At 47.5% G+C, this 19,961-nt stretch overlaps 1 protein-coding gene across 1 annotated transcript in view; it reads left to right on the forward strand.

Annotated features, from left to right (window-relative positions):
* Nucleotides 1–253: 253 nt before the first annotated feature.
* MET (MET proto-oncogene, receptor tyrosine kinase) overlaps nucleotides 254–19,961 on the forward strand; it is a 200,772-nt gene continuing 181,064 nt past the window's right edge. The window contains exon 1 of the mRNA XM_073573343.1: nucleotides 254–608. The gene's annotated coding sequence lies outside the window, so the exon portion shown is untranslated. The remainder of the gene's footprint in view (nucleotides 609–19,961) is intronic.

Raw genomic sequence — 19,961 nt, forward strand, 5'->3', positions numbered from 1 at the left:
GGTAGAGTGGGCACAAGCACATAGCAGGCTGCCCACCCGTGACAGTGTGTGGGGCCCTCTGTGACACTGAGAGTTAGCCATTAACAGAATGACGTCATCCAGAGGAACCTGTAGCCTGATAACCATTAACTTTCTGTGAAGAAGACAGAGAAAAGCCTTGGATTCTGGGTGTATCATTTCCTATATGCCTGTATAATGAGGAGGTGACAATGCGATGTGTGACAGCTGTATATAGGGACAATGTACAAAACAATCCCTGTACATGGTCCCCTCTCTGCCATGGGACCAGCTAGGGATTTCCGGCACTCCACATGTAATGCTGTGGTGGTCGCACCTCCATAGGACTCACCTCTCCCCTGACCCCCGCAGCGCAGAGCGCAGGGTCTGGCATCCAGCGGCTCACGGGCAGCCCCTCCCCCTCCTGGCCGGATCCGGCACTGCAGGTTCCAGAGTGACTCACAAACAGGAGCTCCTGTGGGAAGCAGCACACTCTGCCGAGGGCTCCTCTCCCCGGGACGGACGCGTGAGCGCAGCACCTTACACATGTGGATGCCGGCTGGGAGGGAGCTTGTGCCACCCTCACCTCTTCTCTGGACAGCCGGCCCCAGGTAAGAGCCCGTGCTGCAGGGTGACTGACTGCAGGTTACCGTTATCTGAGGAGCCCGACAATCCACATATGTCTGATCGGAGGGCATGCTGCCCGTGACTGGCACACACAGGGCGTAGTGTCGGAGCCTTGATGGCAGCCTGGAAGTTTTCCTTGATGTTATGTGAAACTTTCTGCTATTGATTATCAGTGTCCTGTAGTAATGATGGAGGAGGTGACAGCCGGGCAACAGAGAGTTAATCTGTGAGCTATGATTATGGAGTAATTGCAGAGGTTTCCTGGTACTGGAGGGTGACGGTGTGGTTCTGGTGCCAGGGTGCCAGGACGGTGACTGCTGAGCCTGGAGGGGCTGCCATACTGGGAGGGTAAAGTGCTGCACACTCATTATAGTGTATACCTACTGGGAGAGCAAACACTGGGGGGCAGGGGTGTGGGGGCAACATGGTGCAAAGGGGCAGGGGTGTGGGGGCAACATGGTGCAAAGGGGCAGGGGTGTGGGGGGCAACATGGTGCAAAGGGGCAGGGGTGTGGGGGCAACATGGTGCAAAGGGGCAGGGGTGTGGGGGCAACATGGTGCAAAGGGGCAGGGGTGTGGGGGCAACATGGTGCAAAGGGGCAGGGGTGTGGGGGCAACATGGTGCAAAGGGGCAGGGGTGTGGGGGCAACATGGTGCAAAGGGGCAGGGGTGTGGGGGCAACATGGTGCAAAGGGGCAGGGGTGTGGGGGCAACATGGTGCAAAGGGGCAGGGGTGTGGGGGCAACATGGTGCAAAGGGGCAGGGGTGTGGGGGGCAACATGGTGCAAAGGGGCAGGGATGTGGGGGCAACATGGTGGAATGTGCAGGTGTGGGGGCAACATGGTGCAAAGGGGCAGGGGTGTGGGGGCAACATGGTGGAATGTGCAGGTGTGGGGTCAACATGGTGCAAAGGGGCAGGGGTGTGGGGGCAACATGGTGGAATGTGCAGGTGTGGGGGAGAATATGTTATGAGATAGAGAGAAGATGGATGGATGGATAAAGATAGATAGATAGATATATAGATAGATAGATATGGGATAGATAGACAGACAGACAGACAGATAGATAGATAGATAGATAGATAGATAGATAGATAGATAGATAGATACAAAGATATATGAATTATAGATATAGATAAATAGATATGGGATAGATAGATAGATAGATAGATAGATATATGATATATACATATGGGATAGATAGATAGATAGATAGATATGGGATAGATAAGAGATAGATATGGGATAGATAGATAGATAGATAGATATGGGATAGATAGACAGACAGATAGATAGATATATGATATATAGATATGGGATAGATAGATAGATAGATAGATATGGGATAGATAGATAGATAGATAGATAGATAGATATGGGATAGATAGACAGACAGATAGATAGATATATGATATATAGATATGGGATAGATAGATAGATAGATAGATATGGGATAGATAGATAGATAGATAGATATGGGATAGATAGATAGATAGATAGATAGATAGATAGATAGATAGATAGATAGATAGATAGATAGATAAGAGATAGAATATAGTGTGAGGTATAGGCTGAGTGTTATCCCATATGTTTTTCCGGAATCTACTAATGACACTTCTCAGTGATTGGATTTTTTCGCTAACCCTAGAATACACACATTTCCATGATTGTTGCATTTTGCTGCTTCTGACACAAGCCCTGATAATGTCCGGTGTGAGCCATCATGGAGCTCCCCGGGTGTCAGTCTCCGTAGTGTGGGGTCATGGGTATGAGGTAATTCTTCTCACATCAGTCGGCTGTCTGTTATTCATTGGGAAGTAAGAGGCAGAACGTTGATTATTTTGCTCAGGCTATGTGTGTTTCTCTATAATTAGTGGCATTCTTTATAATCTGGCCTCTGCACATATTGGAGAGTTGCTGAGCACTTGTTGTTATACAGTGAGGCATGGGTGCTGGCTCTAGTCATGTTATTGTTTCCAATCTCTAGCCGTTCTAGAAGGTGGAACGTTCCCTGTCATCACCACATAACAAACTCACCTCGTTTATCCGAATTTCTGGTGAAAAGAGTTTTTCAAACTGATAAACTTTCTATAATTACTGTCTTATGAGAGCCCCACCGCCGTATTGTTATGTCCTGCATGGTGGTGTCTCATCCACAATAATTATCACTGAGCCAGTGACTGACAAAGTAGGGGACCAGATCATCATTCTAGAGCTTCTATGGGCTTACATATACTGTATACACACACACACATATATACACACATACACACACACTACACACACTACACACACTACACACACACACACACACATATATACACACATACACACACACTACACACACTACACACACACACTACACACACACACACACACATATATACACACATACACACACACTACACATACACACACACACACACACTACACACACACACACTACACACACACACACTACACACACACACTACAATCTGGCTCAGTGGGACTTTCTAGCATTTTTGGTGCCTGAGGTAAAGAAAGTGATATAATGATGTTCTTCCTTTCAGATGGGAGGTGAAAAGAGGGCTCAGGCTGAGTATTAGTGAGACCACTGCCCCTTGCTTTCATGGCTTTGTACTTTTGCGCTGTGAGCAGACGGCAGCAGGCATTAGTTACACCTGGCACGGCATAAATACCTACCTGATACATGTGTAGATGTGTTTATGCTAATTTGTTAAAAAAAGAGCTATATTATAGATCCTCCAAATCAAATATATATGTTTGTCAGTGCAGACATACTTCCAATATAAATATTTCATTTTTAGTAGTAATGTTTGTAACTGATCAGGTTTACTTAGTAGTGTAACCTACCGCTCCTCGGTCTGTGTGCAGCAAAGCCCCTGTAATAAGCCCCCAACTATCATCTGTCATTTATAGTGCTGATATTGTCATATTTACTGAAAGATCATGATTTCTATCAGGAGACTATACCCTATTACAAAATTAGCAACTAATGCCAAATAAACCCCTGACTGATGTATCCTTAAGGTTATGTGCACACAGTGTGTTTGTTTTTGTGGCGTTTTTCCGCATGGAAATGGGCTAAAAACGCTATGGAAACCTTATGAAGGTTATTCAATGACAGTCCTGAAGTGTTGTGAACATGATCAATAAATTTCAGTGAGTGTTTGCAGTACATTTTTTTTCTGCAGCATGTCAATTCTTTGGGTGGATTTGTAGCATTTATCCCCCATTGACTTCAAATGAGTCAGTTAAATCTGCAGAAAAAACGCAGGTATAAAAATGTTTGCGGATTTGCTGCATTTTTGTTTGTGTTTTTACTGACTTCCTATGTTGTTTCCCACGCTGTCGTCTGTGTGACAGCATGGGAAAAACCTGCACGGTAGTTGTTATCGGCAATAACGCTACCATCGGTAAGACTGTCATTCTGAGCGTTGCAGGATCATGCTGTCAGATGTCAGCGTGATCTCGCAGCTGTGACTGTCACCCGTGGTAATGCTACTGCCGGTAAGACTGTCGGTCAGAGCGCTGCGGGATCATGCTGTCAGATGTCAGCGTGATCACGCAGCTGTGACTGTCACCCGCGGTAACGCTACTGCCGGTAAGATCATCGGTCAGAGCGCTGCGGGATCTTGCTGTCAGATGTCAACGTGACCCCGCAGCTGTGACTGTCACCTGTGGTAACACTACTGCCGGTAAGACTGTCTGTCAGAGCGCTGTGGGATCATGCTGTCAGATGTCAGCGTGATCCCGCAGCTGTGACTGTCACCCGCGGTAACACTACTGCCGGTAAGATCGTCGGTCAGAGCGCTGCGGGATCATGCTGTCAGATGTCAGCGTGACCCCGCAGTTGTGACTGTCACCTGCGGTAACACTACTGCCGGTAAGACTGTCTGTCAGAGCGCCGTGGGATCATGCTGTCAGATGTCAGCGTGATCCCGCAGCTGTGACTGTCACCCGCGGTAACACTACTGCCGGTAAGACTGTTGGTCAGAGCACTGCGGGATCATGCTGTCAGATGTCAGCGTGACCCCGCAGCTGTGACTGTCACCCGCGGTAACACTACTGCCGGTAAGACCCTTGGTTAGAGCACTGCGGGATCATGCTGTCAGATGTCAGCGTGACCCCGCAGCTGTGACTGTCACCCGCGGTAACACTACAATGCAATGAATAAACAGCAGAAAATCATTGAAAAAAAAAGTGCGTGAGAAAGGTGAAAATATTTTACATCTGGAAATTTGACATTTTTAATTTATTAAATATCCTACTGATATAATTATGTTTGTTTAATGAAGGTTTTCCTTCATTACTGACTTAAGTTATGAAGGTAGAAGACTCCTGCAGCTCTGGGACATGTTATGGCTAAGATATTAAAGAAACCTTCCCATTAACTTTTTTTCTCCCCAAATCTGTGTATATGTGTATATAGTGTACTGTCAGTGTGTTAATATACTCACCTACTGCTATCTTCAGTGTCCAGCACCTGTTTGCTCTCCTTCTCAGTGACGTCACCGTTCTTCAGATTCTCAGGGTCACACTGTGCTCTGAGTGACCCGGTAGTGACTTTAACATTGTAAAACTACTGAGTGTCACAACAAGACTCCATAGGTTTACACTGTAAAAGAGACTTCCAATTCACAGGTAGAGCCCAAGGTGAGCCGTAGAGTCTGCAGAGTGGTGACATCACAGAGAAATAAAGTGGAGTGGTGCTGGATACCGGCGAAGGCAACGGTACGTGAGTATATTAATACACTGATAGCACACTACATACAAAACCTAAAGAGATGAACTGGAATATAAGTTGGTGTGCATGCAGTGTATAAGCGCATTTTACACTGGCCAGTAAATAGACAAAACCCAAGATAAAAACATGATAAGCTAATACCCTGCAGTAAATAAATAAACAGTAATAGTGCATGAAAATAATATAGGGTGCTTAACTAACATCATTTTAATTAAAAAAATGTAAAAGCTATCCCGCCCCGACACAGTGACCATAGTTAGGACAGTCCTAACCTCTAATATTTAAAGGGAACCAGTCAGATATATTCATAATGCAGACTGCTGATAGGTCACTGATCCCTCACTGACCAGCCCCCTAGTTTGTATAATGAGTACCATCACATACTGAAAAAAAACAAAATAAAAAACTCTTCTGTAGGCAGGTGTTTAGTGTGCCAATAATACAGTTTCGTGATGTTATTCAACTAGGGGAAGAAAAAAAAAAGTATTTGAAAATGGCGCCTACTGCTCCTGCGCAGTAGTAGATATCGGTGTCCAGCTGTGATCCGATAGCTGCTACTGCACATGCACTTGCGGCGCCATTCAACTGGAGATGAAAAAAAACTCTCCAAGATGGCGCCGCCTGCGCAGTAGCAGCTCTCGGTTATCTTCAAGCTGCTCCTGTGCAGGCAGCGCCGTCTTGGAGGGGAAATTCTTTTTTTTTTCATCTCAAGTAAAATGGCAAACACCGGCGCGTGCGCAGTAGCAGCATCAGATCTATACACACTGATAGCTGCTACTGCGCAACCTTGGATGGTGCCATCTGACAGGAGAATTTTTTTTTCATCTCCAGTAAAATGGCACCGCTGGCGCATGCGCAGAAGCAGCTGTCGGATCACAGCTAGACACTGATAGCTGCTACTGTGCAGGCGTGGCGGGTCCATTTTCAAATAGATTTTGTTTTCTTTTTTCTTTCCCTAGCTGAGTAACATCACAAAACTGTATTATTGGCACATTAAACAAACTATTATGCTGCAGAGCAGGTGCCATGGCTGGCACCTGCCTTCAGAAGCATTTTTTTTTATTCAGTATGTTAGGTATTCATTATGCAAACTAGGGGGCAGGTCAGTGAGGGAGCAGTGACCTGCCAGTAGTCTACATCATGAATAGCTAATCAGAGCCCACATACATGAACCCCACCTTAGGGCACGAGAATTCAAAAATTACAAACTGAAAATAAAGATTAAGAAACAGCCACAAGACAGATTTCATCACCCAGGTATCATTTTAATCAGTATAACGGCGCCGACCTGACACTGTCTGTAGGTTACTATGCACAATCCTGCTGACAGGTTCCCTTTAAACCTTACCATTTGTCAAGTGACTTGCATGTGGATAAGGGCTGAGATGGATTGAAACCTAGCTAGTAGACATGGGAACTACATGAGTGTAATGTCAAGTTCAAGGAAAAGGCAGACCACTCCTTTATCTGCACTCAATGCAAACGGGCTGAACAGAAAGCATAAAGAGATCAACTGGAATATAAGTTGGTATGCATACAGCGTGAAGGCGCATGTTCACACTGGCCACTAAACAGACAAAAACCAAGATAAAAACATATGGAATACCTGCAGTAAGTAAGTAAACAACAATAGTGCATGAAAATAATATTGGATGCTTACGTAACATAATTTTGATCCAAAATATATAAAAGCTATCCCACCACGTCATGGTGACCCTATTTGAAGACGGTCCACTTGCCTGTCACGTCGCCGTCAGACTCGGGGCCCGCTGTTCCGCCCTCAGCCACTAGGAGGCGACGGACTGTCACACCGCCCTCGGGCTCGGGGCCTGCTGTCCAGGCCTCGGCCACCAGGAGACGCCGGACTGACATGTCGTCGTCGATCTCGGGGCCTGCTGTTCCGCCCTCAACCACTAGGAGGCGCCGTGGCTTGCGCCCGAGTGAGGGTCGCAACAATGAAAGGGGTTCTGCGCAGGCGTCTACTGGACGCAGACTCCGCTCCTCTGTCAGTCATGAAGGGGCTGGTGCATCATCATCAGGTCTGGTCCTGGGGGCGGTCCTGATGACATCACCAGCCCGGGAGCCTGTGAGGGACGACCTGATCCCTCAAATACCTTGGGACTGGGCTTGCAAGCCGCCGGATATATTCTTGGTTCCCCTACGTGTTACTTGTGATTGCCTATCGTTAACTCCGACCTCAGCCTGAACTTCTGACTACTCTGTTGCCTGCCGTTTTTGTACCTTGCATTTCTCCTGATTACTGACGCTGACCTTGGCCTGGATTCCTGACCCCCTCTACTGCCTGACGATTTTGTACCTCCGCTACTCTCCCGGTTTTTGACCTCTGCCTGGACTCTCGACTCTGCCTCTGCCTGCCGTTTCTGTACCTCCACTACTCGCCTGGTTTCCGACTCCATTTTTGGCTCCCTTCCTGCTGTTCTATTGCGACCGTTCTGCTCTGGCACTCTGCTCCTGTTCAGACAGCGCTTCCTGGGCTCTGCAGTAAATCCAGATCCCTGTATAGGGGTAAAGGGTGTCGGTGCTACTCGGGGCGCTGTCTGTCTGCAGCCCAGACTTGCAGACGGACGCAACATTATATCCGGCCCAAATAAAACTGTCTCTTGTGTGTGTATATATATATCACACCTATATAAAGACAGTTTCTCTGAATTTTTTTTTTCCTTTCCTCTCTTGCCTGAGCTGATTGTTGGCCTAAAACACCTGTTACTAAGCCTCAGTATACAGCCTGGAGGATCAGTCTCACCTTCCTGCTCGAGCATGCTGCAGTTAGGAGACTCCAGGGACAAAGCTGAACGTCAGAGATCCGTACCCCGGGAACATCAGCCTCTGAGCAGCTCTGGCTATGGTTGCGCAGAGGCTCAGGTATTGCCCGCAGATGCGGCCAAAGTTTTACTACCTATTTCATTGTATTTTGGTCAGGATTCTCTGTGTTTAAAAGCCTATGTCGATAGCGGGTCTGAAGGGAATTTTATGGACTCTTTTGCTGCTAAAAAACTTGGTGTCCCACTACTGAAACTTAATATTCCAATTAAAACCACGGCTATTAATGGCACATCCATTATTCAGGAGGGGGTCAAATTTGTTACTGCTAAGATAACTATGTCAGTAGGAGCACTACATACTGAGCTTATTTCCTTTTTTGTGTTGGACAATCTATCTTCTGCAGTCATTTTGGGAATGCCGTGGCTACGTCAACATAACCCTGTCATTGACTGGCACCTGGGTGATGTGGTGCGCTGGAGTTCGCAATGCCAGGATAATTGCATGTCTGTAGCAGTAAATCAAACCAAGCTAAAAAAACACCCCTTCATACCGTTTGCTCTCAGGGATTATGGAGATGTCTTTTCCATTATAGAGTCTGAGAAACTACCGCCCCACAGAGAGTATGATTGTCCTATAAACCTAATTCCAGATGCCCGTCTTCCAAAAGGGAGAATATTTAATCTCTCTGGTCCAGAGCGTCAGGCCATGAATGAGTACATAGCGGATAGCTTAAGAAAGGGGTTCATTAGACCATCTATTTCACCAGTTGGAGCTGGGTTCTTCTTTGTAGAGAAGAAAGATGGTGGTCTCAGACCCTGCATTGACTACCGGGAATTAAACGCAATCACTATAAAGAACCAATACCCACTTCCACTCATCCCTGATCTTTTTAATCAGCTAATTGGAGCCCGTTGGTTTACTAAACTTGACCTCCGGGGGGCATACAATCTAATCCGCATAAGAGACGGCGATGAGTGGAAGACAGCGTTTAATACACCTCTTGGTCACTTTGAGTACCTAGTAATGCCTTTCGGACTCAGCAATGCTCCTGCAATGTTTCAGCACTTTGTTAACGATATTTTCAGGGACATCTCTGGTGTGTATGTCGTTGTGTACTTGGATGACATTTTGATTTACTCCACTGACCCTGTGACACATGCTCAACACGTTCGTTCAGTACTGCAGAGACTGCGGGAGAACTCCTTGTTTGCTAAGTTGGAGAAATGTGTCTTTTTCGCTGAGGAGGTACAATTTTTGGGGTACATGGTCTCAGGCAGGGGGTTCCGCATGGATCCTGCCAAGATCCAACCTATTAAGGCATGGGTGCAACCCAAATCGCTGAAAGCACTGCAGCGATTTTTGGGATTTGCCAATTACTACCGTAAGTTTATCAGGAGTTTTTCTGAGATTGCCAAGCCACTCACGGATCTAACCCGGAAGGAGGCGGACGTGGCCAACTGGAATCCCGAGGCCATTCAAGCATTTTCTACGTTAAAAGAATGCTTTGTGGCCAACCCGGTTTTAGTACAACCTGACTTAGACCGCCCATTTATTGTGGAGGTGGATGCCTCCGAAGTCGGAGTGGGAGCAGTGCTATCGCAAGGCACTGCAGCCCTCACTCAGCTGCGCCCATGTGCTTTTTTTTCCCGAAAGTTCTCTGCCACAGAGAAGAACTATGATATTGGGAATCGGGAATTACTAGCAATCAAATGGGCCTTCGAGGAATGGCGTCACTTTCTCGAAGGCGCCAAACACAAGGTCACCGTCATTACAGACCACAAAAACCTGACCTACCTGGAGTCAGCTAAAAGACTGAATTCCAGGCAGGCCAGGTGGGCCTTGTTCTTTTCAAGGTTCGATTTTTTTAATCACCTTTTGCCCTGGCACGAAAAATGTGAGGGCTGATGCCCTCTCTCGCAGTTTTTGCCCCACACAAGCCGAAGACTGTGAACCCGTTCCGATATTAGCCAATGGGATCGTCGTGTCGGCAGTTTCCTTAGACCTTCTGGAGGAGATCCGTAGGTCTCCGGAACGAGCTCCTGACACTACACCCCCCAAAAAATTGTTTGTTCCGAATTCCTTTCGCCTTCAAGTTCTTAAAGAGTCACATGACTCTGTTCTGGCAGGTCATCCTGGGCTCAATAATACCACCAGGTTGGTAACTAGGAACTTTTGGTGGCCGACGGTGGTCAAGGACTGTAAGAACTATGTTTCAGCATGTGAAGTCTGTGCCCGCGCCAAATCCACCCATAATCGCCCTGCTGGCTGGCTTCAGTCCTTGCCCACCCCTGAGAGTCCATGGACCCACATCTCCATGGACTTCATCACAGACCTGCCGACCTCAGATGGGAAAACATGTATCTGGGTGGTGGTAGACAGGTTCAGCAAACAGTGCCATTTTATTCCCCTGTCTGGCTTGCCTAACTCCGAAACCTTGAGCAAATTGTTCCTTGTGCACATTGTACGTCTTCATGGTGTTCCGTCAAATATTGTGTCCGACAGAGGTACCCAGTTCGTCTCAAAATTCTGGAGGGCGTTCTGTAAACGCATCGGTGTTGAGTTATCCTTCTCCTCGGCCTACCACCCCAAAACCAATGGGCAAACCGAACGTGCTAATCAAGCTCTGGAGCAATACCTCCGTTGTTACGTGTCAGGACACCAGTCCGATTGGGTAGAACATCTGCCATTGGCTGAGTTTGCCTTAAATAATCGCTACCAGGACTCCATTAAAACTACCCCTTTTTTTTGTAACCTTGGATTGCATCCGCGCTTTGGGTCGTTCTCGGCTAGGATGTCGGAGCTCCCTGGGGTAGAGAAAAACATACATCGCTTGAAAACAATATGGTCTGAAGTAAATACGAATTTGAAAGGGGCTCAAGTTAGACAGGCTTCAGCTGCAAACAAACAACGGTCCAAGGGGCCACACTTGGGGGTTGGGGACAAGGTTTGGCTTTCTACTAAAAACATCAAACTGAAAGTACCGTCTGCCAAACTGGGTCCCAGATTTATCGGCCCATATGAAATTATAGAAGTGGTTAACCCGGTAGCCTTCCGTTTGAAACTTCCGCAGTCATTTAAATTACCTAACGTGTTCCACAAGTCTCTCCTCAAACTGTATCGCTCCCCAATTCACCCTGTCCAGTCCCCTCCTCCTCCTGTTTCGGTCGGAGGGTCCTTGGAGTATGAAGTCCAGGGTATCCTTGACTCCCGCCTTGTGAGAGACTCCATACAGTATCTTATACACTGGAAGGGCTACGGCCCGGAGGAGAGGTCCTGGGTCCCCGCAAGGAACATCCATGCCAAGGCATTAATTAGGAGATTTCATCTCCTTCACCCTGACAAACCGGGTTTTGAGGGTCCGGAGGCCCCTCCTGGAGAGGGGGGTACTGTCACGTCGCCGTCAGACTCGGGGCCCGCTGTTCCGCCCTCAGCTACTAGGAGGCGACGGACTGTCACACCGCCCTCGGGCTCGGGGCCTGCTGTCCAGGCCTCGGCCACCAGGAGACGCCGGACTGACATGTCGTCGTCGATCTCGGGGCCTGCTGTTCCGCCCTCAACCACTAGGAGGCGCCGTGGCTTGCGCCCGAGTGAGGGCGGCAACAATGAAAGGGCTTCTGCGCAGGCGTCTACTGGACACAGACTCCGCTCCTCTGTCAGTCATGAAGGGGCTGGTGCATCATCATCAGGTCTGGTCCTGGGGGCGGTCCTGATGACATCACCAGCCCGGGAGCCTGTGAGGGACGACCTGATCCCTCAAATACCTTGGGACTGGGCTTGCAAGCCGCCGGATATATTCTTGGTTCCCCTACGTGTTACTTGTGATTGCCTATCGTTAACTCCGACCTCAGCCTGAACTTCTGACTACTCTGTTGCCTGCCGTTTTTGTACCTTGCATTTCTCCTGATTACTGACGCTGACCTTGGCCTGGATTCCTGACCCCCTCTACTGCCTGACGATTTTGTACCTCCGCTACTCTCCCGGTTTTTGACCTCTGCCTGGACTCTCGACACTGCCTCTGCCTGCCGTTTCTGTACCTCCACTGCTCGCCTGGTTTCCGACTCCATTTTTGGCTCCCTTCCTGCTGTTCTATTGCGACCGTTCTGCTCTGGCACTCTGCTCCTGTTCAGACAGCGCTTCCTGGGCTCTGCAGTAAATCCAGATCCCTGTATAGGCGTAAAGGGTGTCGGTGCTACTCGGGGCGCTGTCTGTCTGCAGCCCAGACTTGCAGACGGACGCAACATTGCCAGGTTTAGTCCTTCTCAACCCTTATCCACATGTACGTCACTTAACAAATCTTAAGGTTTTATTATTTAAGGTTAGGACCATCCCGAGGAGCGTCATTATGACGTGGTGGTATGGCTTTTACATTTTTTGTTATCCAAATTGTGTTCACTAAGCACCCTATATTATTTTCATGCACTATTGCTGTTTATTTATTTTCTGCAGGCTGTTTGATTACTATGTTGTTATCTTTGGTACGGTCTGTTTAGTGGCCAGTGTGAACATGCGCTTACACGCTGCATGTACACCAACTTATATTCCAGTTCATTCCTTTAGGCTTTCTGTTTCAGTCTGTTTGCACCAAGTGCAGATAAAGGTGTGGCCTGCATTTTCCTTGGGCTGGACATGTAGTTTCCCATGGCTGCTTGTCCACTAGCCCGATTTCAGGCCTTCTCAGCCCTTATCCACATGTACGTCACTTGACAAATGGTAAGGTTTTAATATTGAAGGTTAGAACTGTCCTGAATAGAGTCACCGTGACTTGGTGGGATGGCTTTTATATTTATGTTAATCAAAATTATGTAATCTAAGCACTCTATTTAATATTTGTGCGCTATTGCTGTTTATTCTGTTTAATACTGCTATTTGCATATTATGTTTTTATCTTGGGTTTTGTCTTTTACATACACATGTACACTTAGAGAACCAAAAAGTTCATGGGAGGGCTTCTTCTTTGTTAGGCATGGATTAATGAAAAATAACAATCATCTTTCAGCGCCCCCATTAATCCAACGCAAGCCTCTTTATACATCTCCGCCGGCTCCGAAAGCAGTGCCTGCCTCCCTTGAAAGCTCCTGCACCGCTGTAGACGAAACCTTTTATTTTTTTTTCTGATGGCGCCGTGTTCTAATCACCTGACCACTGCAGCCAATTACAGACTGCAGCGGTGCTGGGGCTTCCAAATGGAGCATACGCCTTTTGCAGAGCCAGTAGAAACCTCTGAAGCAATCCGTGCTGTATCTCCAGGGGCACTGGGAGGTGTATATTCCTACATTTATACATTTTAATCAATCCATGACTAAAAGAAAAATTATTTTGATGTCAGGCAATATACCCCCAATATTGCTAGGTTATATTATTTCAAAGAAATAAACTTCTGATACTGGGAACTAACGACTTTATAATAATATGTAATATTAGTGCGTTTTGGATGAAACATTAATTTAGTAACCTAATGGCATAATATTTGTTCTAGATTCCATTTCAGTTTAGACTTTAACTGGAAAGTTCTAGATTTGTCACAGGATTTCATAACAAGATAAAATAGATGATTCCTAAATTAATCATTTTCCTCTACCACTGGTGCCCCATCACTACCAAGACCAGAATTCAAGCCATATCAGACTAAAATGCCTGTGTTATCACACACGCGGAATCTTGCAGTGTATACCGTATACTGAATAACACTGGTTGAATCTTCGAGGTGAGAGGATTATTGGTAAATAATGAAAATCTGAGGTTCCAGTAATTCTCCTTGAGCTTGAGGCGCATCATATGCAAATCACATTATGGCTTCATTTTTCTTAAAGGAAACATGTCTTGAGCAATGTGCTTATTCAGCTAGAGCCATGACAGTAACATGAATGGATCAAAATGAGAAAATAGTTGCACTCAATCAGCATGTCAATGTGAAATACAGGAAGTGTGAATAGCAAAATGGCTTTAACAAGATTGAGTGCAACCATTTTTGCATTTTGATGTACAAGCTGCTTTTTTTGGTATGCACCTGTTCAGACTAGTTCTTGGTGTTTCAGTCAGTTTCCTTGTTATTTATACGCTAAGCTTTCTGACTGAGTACTGCTTCACCATGTGGTGATTTTAATTACATCTAATCCCATCAGGTTCTCACCAACCCATAAAAGTAGGCTTTACCAAGAGAGATGTTTATATTCACCCATGCTTTCCGAGATTAGCCATATTAGTCAGCGCTGGCGCAACTGTCCCACCTTCGGACAACCTGCACATGAAGGGGAAACCGGGGATCAGCTGCAGCCCGGACTTCGTCTTCATGTTCAGTTTGTTTGAAGGTGGAGACAGTGATGCCAGCGCTGATTGGGCGCCGGCGTCACCTGTCACAACACCGCACCAGAGCACTGGGGAGAGCAAGTGCTGGGAACAGAGCTGGCACAGGAGGAGAGTACAAACTTTATTATTTTAGTTTAAGAAGGGGTTGTCCGAGTAGTAGACAATCCCTTTAAGGTCTGGAAAAATTTGGATAACACATTATATTAATTAAAATAAATACTAAGCTACAAATCTTACATACAAATACCAGAGGAGAGCAGAAAATATTATCTGTGTTAAAGCACAACCATAAAAAACAGCACCACCCCGGTCCATAGGTTGTGTATGGCAGTGGAGTTCAGCCATATCCGAGGCAGTGGAGCTCGGCTACTTTATCATGCTCAGCTGTCTTGTTCTTCCCTTCATAACAAACCAGCATATCTACTACATAATTGTCTAATTCTGTCTGTCTGTCTGTCTGTCTGTAATGGAAATCCCGCCTTGCTGATTGGTCGTGGCCTAACTGCCGCGACCAATCAGAGACAGTTGCTTAGTCGTCGCAGCAACACGGCTGCATTGCTTATTGTAGAGGCACATTACAGCCGTTAAAGGCATCACTGCTGCGTCGCTCATTACACAGGCACAGTCCTTTACATATTCTAGAGTACAATACATTAGGTAACAGCAGAACAGTGACTGCAGCTCTGGGTGTAACAGGAGTACAATACATTAGGTAACAGCAGAACAGTGACTGCAGATCTGGGTGTAACTGGAGTACAATACATTAGGTAAGATCTGAACAGTGACTGCAGCTCTGACTGTAACAGGAGTATAATACATTAGGTAAGAGCAGAACAGTGACTGCAGCTCTGGGTGTAACTGGAGTACAATACATTAGGTAACAGCAGAACAGTGACTGCAGATCTGGGTGTAACTGGAGTACACTACATTAAGTAACAGCAGAACAGTGACTGCAGCTCTGGGTGTAACTGGAGTGCAGTACATTAGGTAACAGCAGAACAGTGACTGCAGATCTGGGTGTAACTGGAGTACACTACATTAGGTAACAGCAAAACAGTGACTGCAGCTCTGGGTGTAACAGGAGTACAATACATTAGGTAAGAGCAGAACAGTGACTGCAGCTCTGGGTGTAACTTGAGTACAATACATTTGGTAAGATCTGAACAGTGACTGAAGCTCTGGCTGTACCAGGAGTATAATACATTAGGTAAGAGCAGAACGGTGACTGCAGCTCTGGGTGTAACTGGACTACAATACATTTGGTAAAAGCAGAGCAGGAACTGCAGCTCTGGGAGTAACTGGAGTACAATACATTAGATAACAGAACAGTGACTGCAGCTCTGGGTGTAACTGGAGTACAATACATTATGTAACAGCAGAACAGTGACTGCAGCTCTGGCTGTAACTGAAGTACAATACTTTAGGTAACAGCAGAACAGTGACAGCAGCTCCGGGTGTAACAGGAGTATAATACACTAGATGGTGGCCCGATTCTATCGCATCGGGTATTCTAGAGTCTCTGTTAAAATAAAAAAAGCTATATACTCACCTTCCGACGGCCCCCGGACTCTGTCCCGCCTCTCACCACGCTCCCGGCATCTTCCGGTCCCAGTAATGCTTTGCGAGAAGGGCCGGAGATGACGTCACTCTCAGCGAGCGCGACATCATCAGCGGTGTTTCGCGCAAAGCATTACTGGGACCGGAAGATGCCGGGAGCATGAAGAGGAGAGAAAGAGTCCGCGGGCCGTCGGAAGGTGAGTATATAACTATTTTTTATTTTAACAGAGACTCTAGAATACCTGATGCGATAGAATCGGGCCACCATCTAGTAGTAAAGAAGAGTGTAACGAGCAATTCCCTAATATTCATACAACTCCTCTGCTATTGAATGTATATTAACTGTTATTTATTAGGTATGTTCCATGCAGGGGTGGATTAAGGGTAGCCAGGGCCCCGGGCTTTCCAGACTCCGTGGGCCCCCCGGTCATGTGACGGGGTCATGTGACGGGGTTGGGAAGTCACTAGTTTTCATGACACATATGGTGTGTCAAGGGGCGGGAAGGGGTTAAATACTGAGGTAAAAAAACTCAGCAAATACACAACGTGTGCACAAGGCCTCACAAATACTGAGGTAAAAAACACCAAATACTCAGCGTGTCCGTGATGCCTTACAAATACAGAGAGAAAAACTCACCAAATACTCAGCGTGTGCACGAGGCCTTACAAATACTGGAAGGCTTCCACCCAACATCTAGTCCTGACTCACCTGTACCTAACATCGAAACCAGCTAATAGTCTGCAATCATCTGCTGACCTGGACCCATGACCTGTCAGACAAGTTACTTCACGAGTCACACAGGGGCTTCTGCTTCATGAACTTCCCCAGATCGAAGAAGCAGCCTCCGATGTGCAACCTGTGGTCGGATACACAGGAAGAGACGCTCCTCATCACAGGCTGTGCCCAACATGGCAGCAGAGGGGTTAATGCCACAGACAAGTCGCCGTCTCCTCACACACTGGACACGACGCTGCATCTGGCGACGAACAAGTGCACATTGCGCAATATTAGTCATGTCCTAGAAGTTCAGCATGTGGAAGACCAAGGGGGGACAAAAAAGACACCAGGATTGGAACAGGAGCATGGGAAAGTGGACAGCAGTCAGAGGGGCAGGGTTTATATAGGGGTTGGAGTAAGTAAATATAAACACACACACATATTGCTACATGTGGGCAGCGCACACATGCACAATCCTCAGGTTCTATAACTTTCAACTGGTTAAAACATTTCTCTCAGTAGGCCAAGAAAGAAATGTGGCAGGAATAAAGTACACCTTATGTGTGAGGCAGAGGTGACAAGACCTGCCATCTCGTGCCCACCTTACTAGAGGTGCCCACTGCCCACATATAGCAAAGTTGATGGAAACAGACGACTTCCACTATGATGATTGGTTACTGGCCCCCGGCCACACCCATTTCACAACTAGTCACACCCATGTCCACACCCCAACCACACCCATTTAGCACTGCTGATCACACTGAGTGGTACTGAGGGCACAGTGGCTGGCATTGTGGGCACAGTGGCTGGTACTGTGGGCACACTGACTGGTACTGAAGAAAAGAAAGAAAGAACAGAGAGAGAGAAAAAAAACAGTGAGAGAGAGAATGAAAGGAGAGAAAGAACAAAGAGAATGAAAGAAGAAAGAAAGAGAGAAACAGAGAAAGAAAGGGGACAGAAAAAAGAACAGAGAGAGAGAAAAAAAGAAAGAGGGAAAAGAAAGAACAGAGAGGGAGAGAGAGGGAAAGAAAGAACAGAGAGGGAGAAAGAAAGAGAGGGGAAAGAAAGAACAGAGAGAGAAAGAAAGAGGGGAAAAAAGAAAGAAAGAAAGTACAGAGAGGGAGAGAGAAAGAGGTGAAAGAAAGAACGGAGCGAAAGAAAGAACAGAGAGAAAGAAAGAAAGAGGGGAAAGAAAGAACAGAGAGAAAGATTCTATAAAGATACTATAGCAGCCCGGCTTCCATTGTAATGCCCACCTGAGCCTCCTGGTGCAGGACATATCATGATCCACTCACATGGCCGACATCCCCGAGTCCAAGGCGATCCCGCTGTCCGCGCTGTTGGAGGACACGGTGATGGATCTGAAGCATTCCCTGAAGTGCCTCCATGGTTCTGTCACAATCTCCTCCTGAAATTACCTAATTTACGGTCAGCTTCCAGCACGTCACTTCCGATGGAACGTCACGTGCGAGATTTCAAGTGCTCCTCGGGGCTCCGCCGTGTACTCCTGCGTCCGCGGGAAAAGTAAGCTCCCGGTCGGCACAGTGGGGCAGACTGTCAAAATCTGGGACGGTTGGTAGGTATGAATGCTCCCCATCATACACCTTGTACGCGCATGGCTCTGCACACCTCATACACACACGGTTTCGCTTTGTATGCGTCGTACACACATGGCTCTGCTCCGTACACCTTGCACACACACGGTTCCACTCAGTACACACATCGCTCCACTCCGTAAACCTCATACACATGCAGCTCTGCTCTGTACACCTTGTACACACGGCGGCCATGCTCTGTACACCTTGTACACATATGGCTCCACTCCGTAAACCTTGTACACATGTGGCTTTGCTCCATACACCTCGTACACACAGGACTCCGCTCCATAAACACACGGCTCAGCTCTGTACACTTTGTACACATAGGGCTCCGTTCCGTACACCTCGTACACACGCGGCTCTGCTCCGTACACCTCGTACACACACGCGGCTTTGCTCCGTACACCTCGTACACGTGCGGCTCCGCTCCGCACAACTCGTACACACGCGGCTCGGCATCGCTCCGCACACCTCGTACACACTCAGCTCCGCACACCTCGCACACGCGCTGCTCCGCACACCTCGTACACGCTCCGCTCAACTCGTATACTCTCCACTCTGCACAACTTGCACGCGCGCCGCTCTTCACAACTTGCACACGTGCGGCTCCGCTCCGTACACCTCTCACACGCATGGTTCTGCTCCTTACACCTCGCGCACGCTCCGCTCCTTACACCTCACGCACGCTCCACTCCGTACACCTCGCGCACACGCAGCTCCGCTCCGTACACCTCTCACACACGGCTCTGCTCTGTACATCTCGTACACACACAGCTCCGCTCCGTACTCCTCGCACACACAGCTCTGCTACATCCACCCTGTAAACCCCTCCTGACCCCACACATACTTCCCTCATCCAGCACGACAACCTGCATTCCTGCACAGCAGAGTCCTGCATCCAGAACATCAAGGGCTGTGCCCAAAGGACCTGTGATGAGGTCACAGGAGGGGAGGAGTCAGGGGTCACATGATCAGGCGTCTCTGACTGAAGCCTCTGATCATGTGACCCCTGACTCCTCCCCTCCTGTGACCTCATCACAGGTCCTGTGCTCACAGAGCGGGGATTTATGAGTGAGGGGCAGCGGCTGCAGTGTCCAGTGGGCTTGTCTGGGAGGGCGAGGATGGCGTCGGTCGGTACATGGGGGGCCGTGGCGCTATGGTGGCGGATTATAGTGGGGCAATTTACCCTGGGCTGGTAGGCCTCCCACACCACTGGGCCCTGGGCTACCGCCCAGATTGACCTCATTATAATCTGCCACTGGTTCCATGATGGGCTGAGGGGCTTTTTAATAACCTGTGCTTATTGGCGTCCACAAATGTTTCCCCCTACACACATTGCACTGTGTGCGATTCTTGCTACTTGTTTTCTGCCTTTTTAAAAGAAAGCACTTGGTGGATTCCAACTTTATCCTGTAGATCAAAGGTTTGTGAAATCTACAATCCTAGGAGGCTTTCCACATCTCACACACCTGCTGTTACTGTTTAACTAAGGTATATGTATTGGCAGCTGCACTCACAGCTATGTAGAAGAGTAGGCCGGGGCAATAATTAAATACCAGCATTTACATAGTTGTATGTTCAGCTCTACAGAAAGGGGGGTGCATTTTTATAGTCTTTCATTTAAAA

The sequence above is a fragment of the Dendrobates tinctorius genome, unplaced genomic scaffold, assembly GCF_039654945.1.
Source record: "Dendrobates tinctorius isolate UK_male_01 unplaced genomic scaffold, ASM3965494v1 ptg000035l, whole genome shotgun sequence".
NCBI lineage: Eukaryota > Metazoa > Chordata > Amphibia > Anura > Dendrobatidae > Dendrobates > Dendrobates tinctorius.